Below are 18,911 nucleotides of genomic sequence, written 5' to 3' on the forward strand. Positions count from 1 at the left end.
ACACATAAATAACCTCTTTTATATCAACACAATAGCATTTATGTTACTATAAGTGATATCATATTTTATGTTGGATACTAAAACTTACTTTTCCCACTAAACATTTTTCTTTCATTTATTCAAGGTAAAATGTTTTCTATTTTATCTATTTGAATAGGCATTCAGTATTCCATAATATAAATATGCTATGATATATTTGTTTCCCATTTAATTAATGCTACAATATATAATAGGTGGCATATTCTAAACTCTGCTATATCCTGAGAAATTGTTTTCCAGATCCCTGATAACGTTTCGAATTCCCATCAGCATTGTTTTCCAAAATGTACAGCAACACTTGGCATTGTCACATTTTAAATTTTTGCCAGTCTGTTATTTGTCAAATCCTTATCATTTTTGTTTTCCTTTGCATTCTCCTACTAATGAGTTGGAGCATCCTGATACTTTTGTCAGGTTTAGGGTTCTTTTTCCGTAAGGGACCTGTTCATACAGTTTAGCTATTTTTATCTGAGTTAGTTTTTTTTAAATTAATTTATGGGAGTGCTTCATTTATTCCGGAAACGATCTTGCCAGCTATTGCATTGATATATATTTGCCTCTTTATCTTGTTCTTTCACTGCATTTATATTATCCATTGTCAAAACAACATATTTTTTAATCTCTTAAAATTTGTATTTTCATAGCTAGCTTAAAAAATGCTTACCTTCCTTAAATTCATAAAAAGTCATCTATATTTCCATAAATATTTTAAGTTATTTTCAAATTTTATTTCAACTTTTTCTATGATATGGCATATCAATCTTCTTTTAATGTTTTTCCATGTAAATAACCAAAATGTCCTGACACCAAAAATTTAATTTTGTTCTTTCCCCATTGATGCGTAAAGCCACTTCCATGGTTTACAAATTTCCCAGATAATGCTGAGTCATGTCTGAGATCTCTGCCCTATCGCATTCATCTAATTGTCTGTCCACATATACAGGCACTATTTATCATTTCAGATAAAGAAATTATAATTTTTTAAAAATCTAACAAAAAGGCTCTGCCAAACATTAGTGGTTCTCTTATAAGTCGATTTTCACTATTTCCAATCTCTACCAATAAGCTGCACTAGTTTTAACAGATTACTTCATCCATTTGTGTATCCTAGTGTAATTCCTAGCCAACATCCTGGAATTGCTGCAAGCAAACACATTTTATATTCCCTCTCTCTTAGACAAATTCCCCACCTGACATTCTCTTCCCTCCCTCTCATCCTGGCCTAGCCAGGCCCCACTTACATATTCATGGCTCACGTGAGTCCAACACATGTCACAGTTCACCAACCTTCCTGGATTATTCACTTGGTTTTCTTCCCTCATGAACATTTTTTTTTCCTGTTGCCTTGTGAACTCTGAAATACGTGTCATGACTAAAGAAACGATGAACATAGTATCACACACCTAGAAGTACTTATTAAAGGGCATATTTGATAAACATTGAACATTCTGATTCAAAATTATACAAGAGTCAAAAAGAGTGAAGGCAAATTTATCTAAGTAATTTAAATGCAGAAAGTCTAGCAGAAATGAAAATTACTATAAATATTTCCTATTTAACTGCTTTTAGATTTATCTGTTGGACCTCCTTTCTAGTCTCTGACATTTTTTTTGCCAACTTAGTGCTAATATGTCATCAGTCAAGCCAGCGCAACAAGGAAATCCTATTGTAAAAAAAAAAAAATTTAAAGGCTTTAAAATATTGTTGATTGAGGAACATAGAAAACATCATTTAAAAGCCTTTTAAATTACCATTCCCTCCCTTGCTGCTAAATTTCCCTTTGTCTCATTTCATGCAGCTGGTCTGAATGATGATAGAGTGGTTTGTGATTATGTGGGTGACATTAGGCACTAGCTGAAATGGACACTAAAGGAAGAATCCACATCCTGAATTTCTAATTCCTGCTACATTTGGCACTGCACCAACTTTACAAACATGCAGCCCTCTTTTCCTCTCTCTCTCTCTTTTTTTCTGTAAATCCCATGGCCAATGAATGCTGCTATGGCAACGAAAGCTGGGGAAAGCCAGGGGGGCCTTGGCTATAAAAAGAGTTTTTAGAACATCATGGAAACTGGGAGCCGAGTGGCAGACTCTCAGGCAACCACATACTGTTACACATCTTGTCTAGACGCAAAGGGTTCTACCAAATTTATTTACCTGTGTTGTCGAATCCTTGCTACTAAATTCTAAGGACTCTTACAGAAATTATGGTTTTCATTTTCAATTACTGTATGGTTCATTCAAATCACACAGGTACATTTATACCAGTTATAAGATGCTTCCTAAAATAGACTCTTAGAAACTGAGCACAGCTGTCAAAATAATGTTATCATCTTCAAGAATCTGTTTCAAAGATAGTTATTCCAAAGAAATTTAAAAGTTATATTCCTATATTAGCACACTAAGTAGTTCATACCAGTTTAGTAAATCAAATATTCCATACTGCTAGCTTAATAAGATGGGGAGTCATGCATGAAATGACTGCCAGGTTAATGACATAGGGAGCCACGCATGGCATGTATTTGCATATAATAGCACAGAATGTTCTCCTAAATCCTTTAAATTACTCATCAATTCTTAAACAGGCATTTAACTAAATCCTCATTCAGAATCAGAAAGAAAGTTAAAAAAAAAAAAATAAGGAAAAAGGAAAGAAAGAAAAAACACCTACATATTTGAAGTGGATAGATGAAAGCCAAATAAAACCTACAGGATTATTTTTGGTTGGAAATTCTAGCCTTGGGGAAAGGTTTACAGATCTGCATAAAGAAAGAAACATATCCAGGGCTAGGGTAGAGGCATAGGCCAGCAGCAAGCCCGTTTCCCAGCACTGTCTTCATTTCATCATATGCACAGTGAGTGTAGACCAGAAGTTTCACTTTTGGCTTTAGGAAAAAAAAAAAAAGGATGTATTTCTAAAGCAGTGCAAAAAATATAGATTACATGTAGAATTGTTTATTGTTTCCAGGGTTTTGATGCACTCAATTGTGAATAAAATGAACAGGTTTTCTTTCACTTGGCAGTCTATACATTCAAGGTATTAAGGAAGTGTGTAACCATTTATACAAACTAAGCAGACTGCATACAGTCAGTTCAGTTATAAATCCCACTGCTACTCAAAGAAAATCAGAAAGTACCCATGTCACAAAAAGGCTATTTTCTCTATCTGATGGTGTTGGTTACAAATAGCTTCAAAAATCTCATAAATACTCATTGTAAAATAAGATGTACACACACCTCTAGAAGCAAAACCTGTCCAAAGAACAAAGGAAAAGATAGAAAATGCAGATTTAGGTAACTGGTCTTCTCTTCCTCTCCCGTCTAGTAATAATGGCAACTAATAATTGAGCACATTCTCTAGCCCGTGTGCCAAGTGCCTTTTCTGTAGCCTTAACATTGATCTTCAGTGTCGGTACTATCTTCATTTTACAGACAGGGAAAGTGAAGTTCATAAAGACTAAACAGTTAACTCAAGGGACAGACTGAAGCCATGATTTGAACTCTTTTCTGTCTCAATTTCAATCGCATTTCCTTTCCACTGACTACATTTTTTCTCCATGGCAGAAATAATTAGCAGTGAATAAACTATTTCTTCAGTAAATAAAAGAAAAATAAGCTCAAGGATTTTTAAAAAAGAGTGGTCTAGATTTTCTAGGATTCTTATACTGTCATCATGTGCTAATACAGAAGAGATGAACCCCAACACCAGTCATTCTTAGGGCATGGTTACTGTCTCTGGGAGTTTTGGTTGTTTTTACCTGATTGAGATGATAAGATAAATTGACAGTAGGGTACATTATATTACTAATTAATATCTTAAAGGAATTCCAAAGCATGGTTCCAAAAATATAAAGCAAAAACACACTTATTGACAAGATAGGCAGAAAGTGTCTCTGTAAATATTTACATATGGTCAATGGGTTGACATTACTCTGTGAAGCAACGTTTTCTTTCAAGTAGTCTTTCCTTAAGTGTTCATTATGTCTGATTGGAAAATGAGCTCCTTTCTAGTGAAATGGGTAGCCTTGCCATCAGATAAAATAGTAGCCATAGCTATGGCACGTGTGTCTCTAAGGTGGGGTTGACAGTCAGCTGTTGAAACATAAATGATTTGCAGAACTTAATATTCACCTGATAAACACAACTGTAAATATTTTTTAAGTTGCACCATGGTGTAACACAAAATTATAAGAAACAGGACATTTCTTTCACTTAAAGTTGCATAGAAAGAAATGCACTTATAAATGAGGAAAATATAGGTGTCTGATATGGAGTCAGATTAAGGAGATACGAAAATCAATGAAGCATAGATTTTTGCCTTCCAGGAGCTCACAGTCGAATAGAAAAAAAAAACAAAAAAAACAAAAAAAACAACACTGGCAAACATTTAATCTCCTAGTTTCTGTATATATGGACACATATATAACACAGAGAAATAAATTTAGCCCAAGCAGTAGTAGGTGGTAGAGAGAACAAAGAAGATTTCTCAGGTGACACCTAAGTTGAAAATGACAGGATACAAAGGACTTAAGCAAGTGTGGTGGAAGGGAACATATGTGTCAATTAAAGAGTTTAGAATAAAATCTAGCCAGGAAATCTGGAGAATTAAATGTAGCTCAGGGATGCCTGGTAGGGTGATGATTGTGTCAAGACCAGGGCAGTGGTCACCTCTAGAAAACTCTGTAGTGGCATAAATGTTGAAACTCAGTGCTTAGTTTTGTTAAGCATAGTTATAATGGGCATGATTTTCTGATGCAAAAACTTAGGATAAATTAAGAGGAGACATTGTGTAGAGTGGGATGAACCACTGAGATCTGATGTTTTCAAATAATTTGAATTGCCTATTGCAGAAAGAAAGTAAATTTAGGCTGAGTTATGTAACAAATTACATATAATCTCTGTTTCTGTATAATCTAGAGATACTTGTTGATTTAATTTTAATGTTTTTCCTTAGACTGCAAATACACAGCATTGGGTTACTCATGATCTTTATTTATTTATTTATTATTTTTAATTTAGGTTAGGGGGTACATTAGAAGATTTGTTGCATGTGTCATGGAGGTTTGTTGTACAGATGATGCCATCACCCAGGTATTAATCCCAGTATTCAATAGTTACCTCTTCTGCTCCTCTCCCTGCTCCCACCCTCCCCACTCAAGTAGACCCCCATGCCTGTTGCTTGTTGTCTCCTTCTTTGTGTTTATGAGTTTTTTTTTTGGGGGGGGGTTAATTAATTATTTCCTTTAAGTTCCAGGATACATGTGCAGAGCCTGAAGTTTTGTTACATAGGTATACATGTGCCATGTTGCTTTGCTGCACCTATTGACCCGTTCTCTGAGTACTTCCCCTTCGCCCCACAAAACCAACAAGCCCTGGTATGTGTTGGTCCCCTCCTTGTGTCCATGTGCTCTCATTGTTCAACTCCTACTTATGAGTGAGAACATGTGATACTTGGTTTTCTCTTCCTGTGTTAGTTTGCTGAGAATGATGACTTCCAGTTTCATCCATGTCCCTGCAAAGGACATGATCTCATTCTTTTTTATAGCTGCATAGTATTCAATGGTGTATATGTCCCACATTTTCTTTATCCAGTCTACCACTGATGGGCATTTGGGTTGGTTCCATGACATTGCTATTGTAAATAGTGCTGCAGTAAACATATATGTGCATGTGCCTTTATAGTAGAATGATTTATAATCCTTCGGGTATATACATACACCCCATAATGAGATTGCTGGGTCAAATGGTATTTCTGGTTCTAGATTCTTGAGGAATCACCATACTGTCTTCCACAATGGTTGAACTAATTTACATTCCTACCAACAGAGTAAAAGTCTTCCTATTTCTCCACATCCTCGCCAGCATGTATTGTTTCTTGACTTTTTTATTAATCGCCATTCTGACTGGCGTGAGGTGTTACCTCATTATGGTATTGATTTGCATTTCTCTAATGATCAGTGATGTTGGGTCTTTTTTTATATTTGTTGGCCATGTAAATGTATTCTTTTGAGAAGTGTCTCTTCATATCCTCTGCTCACTTTTTGATGGGGTTTGTTTTTTTCTTGTAAATTTGTTTAAGTTCCTTGTAAATTATTGATATTAGACCTTTGTCAAATGGGTAGATTGCAAAAATTTTCTCCCATTCTGTAAGTTGACTGTTCACTCTGATGATAGTTTCTTTTGCTGTGCAGAGGCTCTTTAGTTTAATTAGATCCCATTGTCAATTTGGGCTTTTGTTGCAATTGCTTTTGGCTTTTTCATCATGAAGTCTTTGCCCATGCCTCTGTCCTGAATGGTATTGCCTGGCTTTTCTTCTAGGATTTTTATGGTTTGGGGTTTTACATTTACATCTTTAATACATCTTGAGTTAATTTTTGTATAAGGTGTAAGGAGGGGGTCCAGTTTATATATGTCCTGCTTGCTTTCTTCCACTCATTTATTATTTTGGATACATGATAACCACCTGGAAAACCTCAACCCCCAAACAAAATCTGTGACCTAGATAATCTACATCTAATTTTACAGTACTAATCACCAACACCTTTCTTAAATTAGGCAGCAGTTATCCTGACTCTATCATTCCTCAACTTTCCTGTTTAGATAGTATTATTGCTTCTGAAGTTTTTATATATATATATATATATATATATATATATATATATATATATAAACTTTATGCATGTGTGTGTGCATTTACTCATATATGTATTTACTATTTTATATATTTTTACTGTTTATATATATTTACTGTGAATATATAGAGCAGGCATCCCCAAACTTTTTACACAGGGGGCCAGTTCACTGTCCCTCAGACCGTTGGAGGGCCGCCACATACTGTGCTCCTCTCACTGACCACCAATGAAAGAGGTACCCCTTCCTGAAGTGCAGCAGGGGGCCAGATAAATGGCCTCAGGGGGCCGCAGTTTGGGGACGCCTGATATAGAGTAATTTTAAATTATTTTTATCTTGATAAAAGGATAACAAACATCATATAATTCTTTAAGAATTAACTTTTCATTTAATTATTGCATTATGATAATGCTAAGATTAATTCATATTTTTTTGTCACTGTATTTCATTCATTTTGATCACTATATGTTATTCTATTGGGTGTGAATATATGAATATACCACATTTACCATGTTTATGTGCTTTTTTGTTTTTTCAGTTTTTGCTATTGCGGACAGTGCCACTACAGATATTTACATGTCTTTGGTTAAACATGTGCACAACACTAGATTTTTTTCTTTTAACCTAAAGCACAGAATTACTGAGTCATGGGGCAGGTAAATGTTCTGCTGTGTTAATGCCAAACTGTTTTCTAAATCATTGCATCACTTTGTTCTCCAAACAGTAGTGTATAAAAGGTACTGTGAATACACAACCGTTCCAACATTTGGTTTGTCAGAATTTAAAATTTTTGCCAGTGGAATGGGTATAAAAAATGTATCCTATTAGATTCTTGCCATATATTTCCCTGATCATCAGGGATTGTTACTTTGTGTTTTATTGAACACATATGTTTTCTCTTTGGTGAAATATCTTGCCCATATTTTCTTGGATTTTTTGAGTTCATACTGGCATAGGAATACTTCATGCCTTTTTGATACCATTTCTTTAACAATAGTGTACAGTATTGTTAAAGAGAATGTTAAATACATTCTCCTAGTTTGAAATGTTTTTTCATTTTCTTCAAGCTTTTATTTTATAACCAAAAGATTTTATGTGGAAAAGTTGTAATTATTAATTCTTCCTTTTATGGCCAATTTTTCTCTGTTTTATAAACATTTCCCTCCCTTAAAGTTTAGAAGAAGTCACCTATATTTTTCTATCAGGGATTTAAAGTATGAAGTAGATTTTCATATATCATGAGAGACAGGATTTCAGTTTTTTCATGTGTATACTATTTTCCCAGCTTTATTCAAGTTCTTTCTTACCTGCTTTTCAGACATGATATACCTCTCCTGTATGAGCTCCACACGTGTGGGTCTACCTCTGAGCTCTGTGTTATTTTGTTAGTCAAACTGTCTGTCTCTGCAGTAGTATCACACTGTCTTAATTAGCACAGTTTTACAAAGAGTCCTGTTATCTAAATAATAAGTCCCTCCTTCATGTATACTCTCTCAGAACTCTTCTGGCAATTTTTCCTTTTAATCTTCTATATACGTATCACAAATGTGATCAAGTTTCATTATTTTTAGATTTTAACATGATTTGGCTTAAATCTGAATCAATTTGAGAAAAACTAACATTTCTAAGACATAAAGATATATTATAATCATGGTATATCTCCCTGTTTAAGTCTTTCATATTTTAATACAGTTTTATAATTTTGCTATGGTGGTCTTAACATCTTTGGTTAAATTTATTTCTATGTGCTTGTTATTATTCCTTGGTTTTATCTTTATCTTTGCCCTTGATGTTCTTTGGTGAACCAAAAAGCCTTAATTTGACATAATCAAGATAATTAATTCTTCACCTTTATGCTTTTGGATTTTTGTTAAAGTGTTTCATGACTCTAGATTACACAGATATTTTTCTGCATTATATTCCATTCACTTTATAGTTTTATGTTCCTTATCAGTCTACCATTCAATTTGAATGTGAAGAAATAAAAACATATTCCAGAGAAATTATAAAGTTCAGCATCCTTACTTGCTTTCTAAAAGCAAACAACTTAATTTTTATGCCTTTTCACCTCTGCCTACATTTTTTCACATAACATTGAATCGTTATTCCCATTATTTATATCTGATAATGAGGCTCCTTGCTTTCTTATCTTGAATAGGAACATTTTTATTCCTAAACTTTCCTGACACCTCAATTAAGTTAAAATGTTAATCCCTGTGTACAGAAAAACATACCATATTAAGCAAAGAAAATCCTAAAATTGTGAGACTTAGTTGAACTCAGAATCCTCTCATCTTAGACCTTCTATTGTGGAGTTCAGGCAAAAGAGAGTTGACATTATATTAACAGAACATAGAAAGTAGAACATAGACCCTAAAACCAGAGAGACCTGGGTTTTAATCCAAACTTTGCCACTGACTAGGCATGTGACATTGAATAAGCCTTTTGATTTTGCTAAGCCTAAGTTTCCTGTGCACAAAGTAGACATGAACATCTCTATTTGTAGGGATTTTATAAAGTTTTAATTAGATAATTAATCAAAACAATTGTTCTCAACCTAATTGGAATCACCTGGGGAACTTTAACAAGTAATGTTGGCTGGGTCCCTTCCCTAAAGATTCTGGAATATAATTAATCTGGAAGATAACCTGGGCTTTCAGTTTTTCAAACGCAACCCATATTATTGTAATATACAGCTAAAGTTGAGAAACACTGATCTAAACATATAGTCTTGTTTATTGCATGGTATATAGAAAGCATGACGAAATTGTTACCAGAATGATGATGAAAATGATGATGAGGATTATGAAAAAGGTAATACATTTCAGCTAAAACTTTCTGGCAGTGATGCTGGCCTCCTATGATTATTCTTCCACAGAACTCAAGTGAAAAAGAAGTGATAGGGTTTGAATCCACGCCCCCATCCAAATCTCAATTTCAATTGTAATCTCCAGTATTAGAAGTTAGGCCTGGTTGGAGGTGATTAGATCATGGGGGTGGGTCCTTCATGAATGGTTGAGCACCATCTCTTTGGTGCTGTTCTCCTGAAAGAGTTCTCTTGAGATCTGGTTGTTAAAATGTGTAGCACCTCCCCCTTCTCTCTCTTCCTACTGCTCTGGCCATGTGAATATGCCTGCTCTAGCTTTGCTTTCTGCCATGATTGAAAGCTCCCTGAGGCCTCTACAGAAGCAGGTACTGCTATGCTTCCCATATAGCCTCTGGAATCATGAACCAATTAAACCACTTTACTTATAAATTACCCAGTCTTAGGTATTTTTTTTAATAACAATGTGAGAATGGACTAATACAAGAAGCCACTTAGTATAGAGATTGTCAGAAACTTCATAGTAATACATACATGCTATTTTCACAGCTTTTAATTTTCAATCCTCTATACAACCTATGAAATAAATACTATAATATTTTTAAGAGTGAAAAACACTCCGAGAGTTTAATTGTTTTACAAAAGATGATAGCTTAGGGAGCTAAACCAGAATGCAAATTTTAATCTATTTATCCAAAGTTCAGTATTATTTCTATTATGTCACAATCATCCACAGTGGGCAAAAGTAAAGAGTTCAGCTTCTTCATGAACAGAATTTAGAAAAAATTTTCTAAATCTGGAAAGTATTCCGGAAATCACATGATGACTAGAGCAAAGGGTAAAATTCCTTCAGTCACTAAAGATCACATTAGCATGTGAGTAGTCTGAAGCTGAAGACTATTTTTTATTTGTCATTATAACAATAGTGACTTGCATAGTAGTTTGCAGTTAATAGGCGCTCAATAACTATTTGTTGAATGGATACTCAAAGGCTCTAAAATAAACCAGTTTTAGCAATTTAAAGAAAGTTTGAAAAAAAAGGTGTTAACATCTAAAAATAAAATCTCTAAATTCTTACTTTCAATGAAAATTAATGACCGTAAGTGTTTATTCCAAGTATATCAATCCAAGAAAGTATTTGGAGCAGAAAACAGAAGTTACCATGCACCCTCTGTACATATATACACACATGTATGCATAAGACATTACTTACATACGGATTTTTAAATTACAAATTTTGTATTTTATCAGCAGGACATGTCTTTGATGCTTTCCCTCAGTTTCAACTAAAGTTGATTTAAATTGGATATTTAAGTATTTTTTAACTTTAAATACCATAAGATTACCTAAGATTTTGCCTACACATGAAAAGTAAAAATCAATATTACTGCCAACAAAGATGAAATATAAAAATATGAGATGGTTAATAATAGAAAAAAACTTTTAATGAAACTGTAGGTAAGAAACAAACATTATCATACAGAAATATAATTTTCTATCTAATATAAATCATTAATAATGGTTCTTTGGCATGTTATTGAGTCACCATAATATTAAATGTATAATACAAGAGCTTTCTGTGTAAATATTAAAATGTACAACATTTCACAATAATTATACATCACTGAGCTAGTGTCATTCTTTTATTTATTTTTTAGCTAGTGTTATTGATACAGAGCATTTAGGTGATGGTTATGTATGTTACTTTAAGATAGAAGAATATACACATCATTTCCAAGTGAATAGTAATATAAGAATTCAGATAATTTTGAAATCATGTTTTAGAATATAGTAATACTCTTTTCTGAGGGGCTGGGGCAGGGCAGGGGGAATCATGTTCTTTTTTTTAAATTTTTTTTTGGGGGGAAAAGGGAAAAAAGAAAGCAAGAAAAAAAATGAATGAAAGAGAGAGAAAGAAGAAGAGAAAGAGGGAGAGAGAACGGGAGTCTTGTTTTATTGCCCAGGCTAGAATGCAGTCTAAAAATGGGTATTGAATACCTCTTTTATACCAATAATTGTGCTTAACAATGGAAACAGTAAGGAATAAGGGAGGAAAATAACAAACAAGCAGACAACCAGTATTTCATTTAATCCTGTGAAATGCTATGCAATTAGTGAGGAGTGATTTATTTCCAATTATGTAGGCACTTTTAGAGTAGGTGTGATGTGGTACTGATAAGAATGTATATTTTGTGGATTTGGGGTGGAGAGTTCTATAAATGTTTATTAAGTTTACTTGTTCCAGGTCTGCGTTCAAGGCTGGATATCCTTGTTAATTTTCTGTCTTGTTAATCTATCTAATATTGACAATGTGATGTTAAAGTCTCCCACTGTTATTGTGTGGGAGTCTAAGTCTCTTTATAAGTCAGTAAGAACTTGCCTTAGGTATCTGGGTGCTACCGTATCGGGTGCGTATATATTTAGGATTGTTAGCTCTTCTTGTTGCACTGTTCCTTTTACCATTACGTAATGTCCTTCTTTGCCTCTTTTGATCTTTGTTGCTTTAAAATCTATTTTATCAGAGGCAAGAATTGCAACTCCTGCTTTTTATTTATTTATTTATTTTTTGCTTTCCATTTGGTTGGTAAATCTTCCTCCATCCCTTTGTTTTTGAGTCTTTGTGTATCCTTGCATGTGAGATGGGTCTGGATGCAACATACCAATGGGTTTTGGCTTTTTATCCAATTTGCCTGTCTGTGTCTTTTGATTAATCTGGGCATTTTGTTGATTTAAATTTAGGATTAATAATAATATATGTGAGTGTAATACTGCCATTTGATGCTAGCTGGCTGTTTTGCCCATTAGTTGATATAGATTCTTAATTGTGTTGATGCTCTTTTGGTATATTTTTGAAATGGCTGATACTGGTTGTTCCTTTCTATGTGTAGTGCTTCTTTCAGAAGCTCTTATAAAGCAGGCATGATGGTGATAAAATCTCTTGAGTACTTGCTTGTTCACAAAAGATTTTATTTTTCCTTCACTTATGAAGCTTAGTTTGGCTGGATATGAAACTCTGGGTTGAAAGTTCTTTTCTTTAAGGATGTTGAATATTGGCTCCTACTCTATTCTGGCTTGTAGAGTGTCTGCTGAGAGATCTGCTGTTAGTCTGATAGGCTTCCCTTTGTGGGTAACCTGACCTTTCTCTCTGGCTGCCCTTAGCATTTTCTCCTTCATTTCAACCCTGGTGAATCTGACGATTATGTGCCTTGGGGCCTTGGGGTTGCTCTTCTTGAGCAATATCTTTGTGGGTGTTCTCTGTATTACCTGGAGTTGAGTATTGTCCTGCCTGGCTAGGTTGGGAAAGTTTTCCTGAATAATATCCTGAAGAATATTTTCCAGCTTGGATTCATTCTCTTTGTCACATTCAGGTACACCTATCAAACATAGATTAGGTCTTTTCACATAGTCCCATATTTCTTGGAGACTTTGGTCTTTCATTTTTACATTTTTACCCTTTTTTCTCTAATCTTGTCTTCTTGTTTTATTTCATTGAGTTGGTCTTCAATCTCTGACATCCTTTCTTCTGCTTGATCAATTTGACTGTTAAAACTTGTGCATACTTCGTGAAGTTCTCATATTGTGTTTCTCAGCTTCATTAATTCACTTACATTCCTCTCTAAACTGTCTATTCTCGTTAGCATTTCTTCAAACCTTTTTTCAAGGTTCTTAGTTTCTTTGCATTGGGTTAGAACATGTTCTTTTAGCTCACGGAAGTTTCTTATTGTCCACCTTCTGAAGCCTGATTCTAACAATTCATCACACTCATTCTCCATCAGGCCTTGTTCCCTTGCTGATGAGAAGCTGCGATCCCCTGGAGGAGGAGAGCATTCTGATTTCGGATGTTTTCATCCTTTTTGCGCTGGGTTCTTCCCATCTTTGTGGATTTATTCACCTGTCGTCTTTGTAATTGCTGACTCTCAGATTGGGTCTCTGAGTGGATGTCCAGCTTGTTGGTGGTGATGTTATTTCTGTTTCTTTGTTTTCCTTCAGCAGATGCCGCTCCCCTACAGAGCTGGACCTTCCCAGGTTTAGCTGTGCTTGCTGTGAAACTCTCAACCACCGGCGTTTCCAACTGCTGTTTTTTTGTGGGAGTGGGACCAGCCAAGCCTGATTACCTGGCTCCCCGCCTCAAGAGTCCCCCTTTTTTCTTTTCCTAATTGCACAGTTGATTCTCTCCCAGGTGCCCCAGTTGCCTACTAAAAAGGCTCTGGGATCTATGCGATTTCCCATGTGGTGACTGTGCCAGCTGAAACAGCGGCACTGAGTTTCGTGGCGCTTTTCTGCCTGGGAATCTCCCGGTCTGGCTCCCAGCTTCAGTCCCCTTTTCAATCAGCTGAATGGGTGACTCTGTCTTCCTGGAGCTCTAAACGCCAACTAAAAGAGCACCCAGTCCCGCATACTCCACACTGAGAACCGCCGCACTGGCCGAAAGAGTTGCATTGGCTACCCATGGGGCTCCCTGGGAATCTCCTGGTCTGTAGGCAACAAAAATTCGTTTGGAAGTCTGTCATCCACTCACTCCCTGCGCCTTCACTGGGAGGTGCAATCCTGAGCTGCTGCTTATCGGCCATCTTGGATCTCTCTCAGGGGGAATCATGTTCTATCCTCCACTTAGAGACAGGCATTTAGTAGTAAGATGGAACGTTCACATGGTATCACTTAAAAGTTCACATGATTTCAAACTCTCTGGCCTTTAGGGTACTCATGTCAAGCTTCATGTAAAAGCAGGATTAAGCTTGACTTGAAGGCAGCAAATAATTTAATTAGGAAAGGAAAATGGGTTGGAAATTCCAAGCAGTAAAAAAACATGCTCAAAAGTAACTCTGTTATAAGTTGTAGAGAGAAACAACAAAGAGACCTATTTAATTAAAAAGTGGAAGATAGACTTGGAAAGTTGGGTTAGAACCAGAAAAAGGATTTTGAACAAAAACCTCAAAAGATTCTATTTTATCCCAATTGCTAATTAACAACCTGCATCATACAGGATAGACAAAGTTATGATGAGGTTTAAAACAAAAATCTTAGTTCCTAAAATAAAAAGGTTTTGATGGTTCTTGCTACATGTTGTCCTCAATCAGAGATGCAGCCTGAAGCCTGAACCATCAAAAATGTTTCCAACGTCTAAAATGTCACCATGGAATTGGGACAGGAAAAAGATGCACACCCAGGTTCTGCTATGGTTTGAATGTTTTTGTTCCCTCCAAAATTTATGTTGAAACTTCATCCTCAATATGACAGTATTAAGAGGTGAGGCCTTTTAGGAGGTGATTAGGCCATGGCAGTTCCATATTCATGAAGGGATCAGGACGTACAGGGGATAGTCCATTCCCCTATTTTGCCATTCTGCCTTCCCCCATGTGAGGACACAAGGTTCACCCTTCTACCATGTGCAGATATAGCAAGAAGTTCCTCCTCAGCATCAGACTTGCTGGTTCCTTGATCTTGGACTTTCTAGCCTCCAGAACTGTTTGAAAATAATTTCTGTTCTTCATAAATTAACCAGTCTATGGCATATTCTTTTAGTAGCACCAAAGGTCTAAGGCTTTTAGAGGGTACCGTCTAGAAGTGATATCTTATCTACTCACATTTCATTGACCATTGACGAAAGCAAATTACATGATTATATCTAATCTCACAGAAGAGGAAAAAGTAACCATACCATATACTTAGAGGAAGGAGAACTGGAAATACTAGTGAAGAGAACTAATTACCACTTAGAATGTCTGATGCTTTTGGTCAGGTACTGTATTACATAATTTAAAATTTGTCCCACAAAAATTTTTGGTTGTAGAATGCAAAATAAAAGAAAGGGGCACATCTGGAGATAGAGAAGCCTGTTATTACAACTATCTAGGTGTAGCAGTAAAAATCCAAACTGGGGAAAAGAAAGGAAGCACCGCAGTGAAAGACATTGTGGAGGAATAAATGTGAAAAACCTGTTAATTGACAGGCATAAGACATAAGAGAAAATAAACTTTTGAAGACAATTAAGAGATTTCAAGTCTAGATAAAAGATGTTTCTTTTTAAAACAAAGTTCAAGGAGGCCACTTAGGGGAAAAGATGAGTTTAGTTTTGTATATAAGTACTGTCAGATGGAAGAATAAAAATAAAGGAAGATTGGGCTGCTGGAGAATTTGAGGTGCAGTGTGATCTCATTGGAAGTGTTAGCTGGTCCTGTGTGAAGTTCTGAATACCTGATGATTCTTCAGAGTGGCCCTGCTTTAGGGTGAGAAGGCTGGCCCTTTAAACCTGTGAAGGGGATGCCATGGTCAAAGTGGCTCTCCCAGCTGACACAATTCCTGAAGAGGGCTGTTAGTGCACAACACAGTATCCTCTGCAATTACAGATGCCTGCATTTAGCGTATGTGAAGATGAGAGAAAACTTCAGAAAAAGATACTCAGAATACCTAAATTTTGTGAGGTAAACCATTTTCTTAGGATTGGTATTCCCATCGGTTAACCTTTCACTGACCTGAGCTGACCCTATGTATAATTCACAAGCATGATACTCCTTGGAGGAAAAGCATAGACCATGGCCTCTGTGTCAAGCAGCTTGAAAAGTACATGGGGATTCAAGCTATCAGACCTCTTGTTATCTTAATAGCTCATTCAGGTTTTACCTCTGAGATTCTAATCAAGCACATGTACTATGCGGAGACTAGCAAGCTGGTCATGCAAAATCTGGGGGAGACAGTTTCATTTCTTGAGTGATTTAACTGCCATCTGGCATATCACATTAATTGGAAATTCAGACAATGAGGCATTGTTTAAAGCAGTAAGAAATCTTTGGCATAATTATTCAAATATTAGGTGTGCTCATCATTGCACATAGGTGGAGACTTAAAAAAACAGAGGCAAGATTTGTATAAAGATTAAGGGAGAAGAAGTACAGCATGGTGGCTATATTTCATAATAATGTATTGCACATTTAAAGTTTGCTAAGAATATAGATCTTAAGTATTTTCACCACATAAAAAAGATAACTGTGTGAAATGATAGATTTATTAATTAGCTTGATTGTGGTAACAATTTCTCAATGCATATGCATAGCAAAACATCACATTATATACCTTAAATATATTTTTGATTTTTCAATTATACCTCAATAAAGCTGGAAAATACAGTAAAGGGAGAAGGATGTGTTAGGTAATTGCCATATTAAGAGACATATATCTAAACAAAAAAAGAAGGTTATTCTAAAAAATATCAAACCAGCTTGTATTATTTGTTTCCATTTCTATAAAATTTTGTTTATGTGTATGTATTAAAGTAGGAAAAACATACATGAATATCTCTTGGAATATAGGGTTATCCATGATGTGCAAAGTGAAGAAAAGCAAAAGCAAGCTAAAATGAAATGTGTATGTTATTCTACTATTTCAAAATAAAATAACGAATCAACCAACCAAAAACTCCATCTTTTTCACTTAAATGCTTTTATTCACTTGTGTGAGCAACAAAAGAGTAAACTTGGTAATCTTATGAAAATGGGAGTGAAAAGGATGTGATAATTGGCATTTTAATCACAACATTCTTGTATATTATTTCACCTGTTACAACAGAGAAGTATACATTTTGTAATTTGAAAACCATCATATAAAGGAATTCATGTACATTTTTAAAAGATAGAATTATGCATGAAGCCTATTCTGAAAGCTGAATTTTAGAACAGCTTCCTAAAATCAAACCAGACAGCCATTTAGAAGAACCAAACACCTTGCAGGAGTTTGACATGCAGAAAGAAACAAGCATATATGGTACAGGAATAAATAAGGGTTCTTTTGTATACAGCAAGCAATTCAGTATTGGTCTAAGGTAGCAATCTGAGCTAATCAGCCTGTCCTAGCCATACAGGGCCATTCAGAGTAGATTAATTTGTTTTACCAAAAATGGTGAAATGAAATGAGGAAATAAAGATGGATTTTGTGAATTGTCAGGATTAGTTTTGGTGGAAAGTATTTGTTTTAGATGTTGCCTTATCAAGTTCTTTGGTTCAGTAAGTGTTGCTCTGTAGGAGTTGCTTAAAGATTTTTGAAACAGTGTAAGGTTATTACAAAAATATAAAGAAGGAGCTTTTATAGATTGGGAGCTATGACAGCACAGGAAAATCATAATTGCAAGCAGAGAAAAGAAAGATACTGGATTAACTGATGATTTACAGTAGGCTAAAAGATCCTAGAAGTCACTATTAAAACTCCCCAAGTAGATACGATTCTGTAAGTGGAAAAACTGAACATCATAAAGGTGTCTGAATTATGAATTACAGCAAAATTTTAAAACAGAATAAATTAAAATCAAATAGAACACATACATAAAGGTGCCACTAAACTACTCTCAGTGTTCAGAAAATTTAAACTTTGTCATAATATTTTTAAATGTCCCCAAATATTAGCTTTTATAGTTTACAGAGTAATTGAAAGTTTTCATTCAAAAATGAATTGTGCATAATCACGTCTCTTAGAGCTTTCTACATAAAAAATATTCACTAAATTCAGTGCTATCTTATTTATCTGGCTCCTACATAGCCAAGCCTCCAGTTTTTCTGGATGCATTTAGTATACAAGTAAACCTATTTTCTTAAAAATGAGGCCAATATATAAGAAGAAAATTCTATTAGGGAAAAGCACCTATAATCTTAGCTGAATGATCTAAAAAAAAATTACTTCCACTTTTCATGAAATGAAAACCACAGGATTTCATAAATTCTTTCTTTGTAAAGGACAACTTGGTGTATCTGAAAGCATGTTCTGTCTGTACAATACATAAAAACAGCTCAGAACAGGCTGGGAAACTCAGCCAAGGAGAGAAGAGATCCCACTGTGCAAACCTAAGTCCTATACAGACAGTTCCAAGATTATTTATTGCACCTTGATGTTACAGGGAATGGAAGTGACTAATTATGCATAATCATTTTTCAAATGTCTTCCACATCAAATATATCCACTAAGTTCAGCACTACATGATTTTTTCTGGCTCCCAACCTATCCAGGTGCCTAGATTATATGGACTGATTGTGGTGTAACCTTCTGAGTCCTGCACTATGCCAAGCACTATGCTAGGCATGTTCACACACATCATATAATTCAGTAGATAGCACAGTCCTCCACTGTAGGCTTCCTTCTCTCCATTTTATAGATGAAGAAGCTGAAGGCAAGAATTATTAAGCAACTTGTCCAAGGTCATACAACTATTTAGTGACTAGGTTAGGTTTTGAGCCTTAGTAAGTCTGCTTCCAATGCCCAGTTTATTTCTAATGTATTATGCTGTGTCCAGGAGGTTATCATTCAAGGTGCCTCTTCTTCTTTGCATTAAAAAGATTAGGCTGAACTCTTAGCTTTCTTTTATTCCTACTCAGGAGAAGGATGGACTAATGAGTTAGAGTGACCAGTTAATGAAACTACTGGTGATTTAATGAAG

This window comes from Saimiri boliviensis, chromosome 9 (assembly GCF_048565385.1).
Source record: "Saimiri boliviensis isolate mSaiBol1 chromosome 9, mSaiBol1.pri, whole genome shotgun sequence".
In the NCBI taxonomy this organism is placed as follows: Eukaryota; Metazoa; Chordata; class Mammalia; order Primates; family Cebidae; genus Saimiri; species Saimiri boliviensis.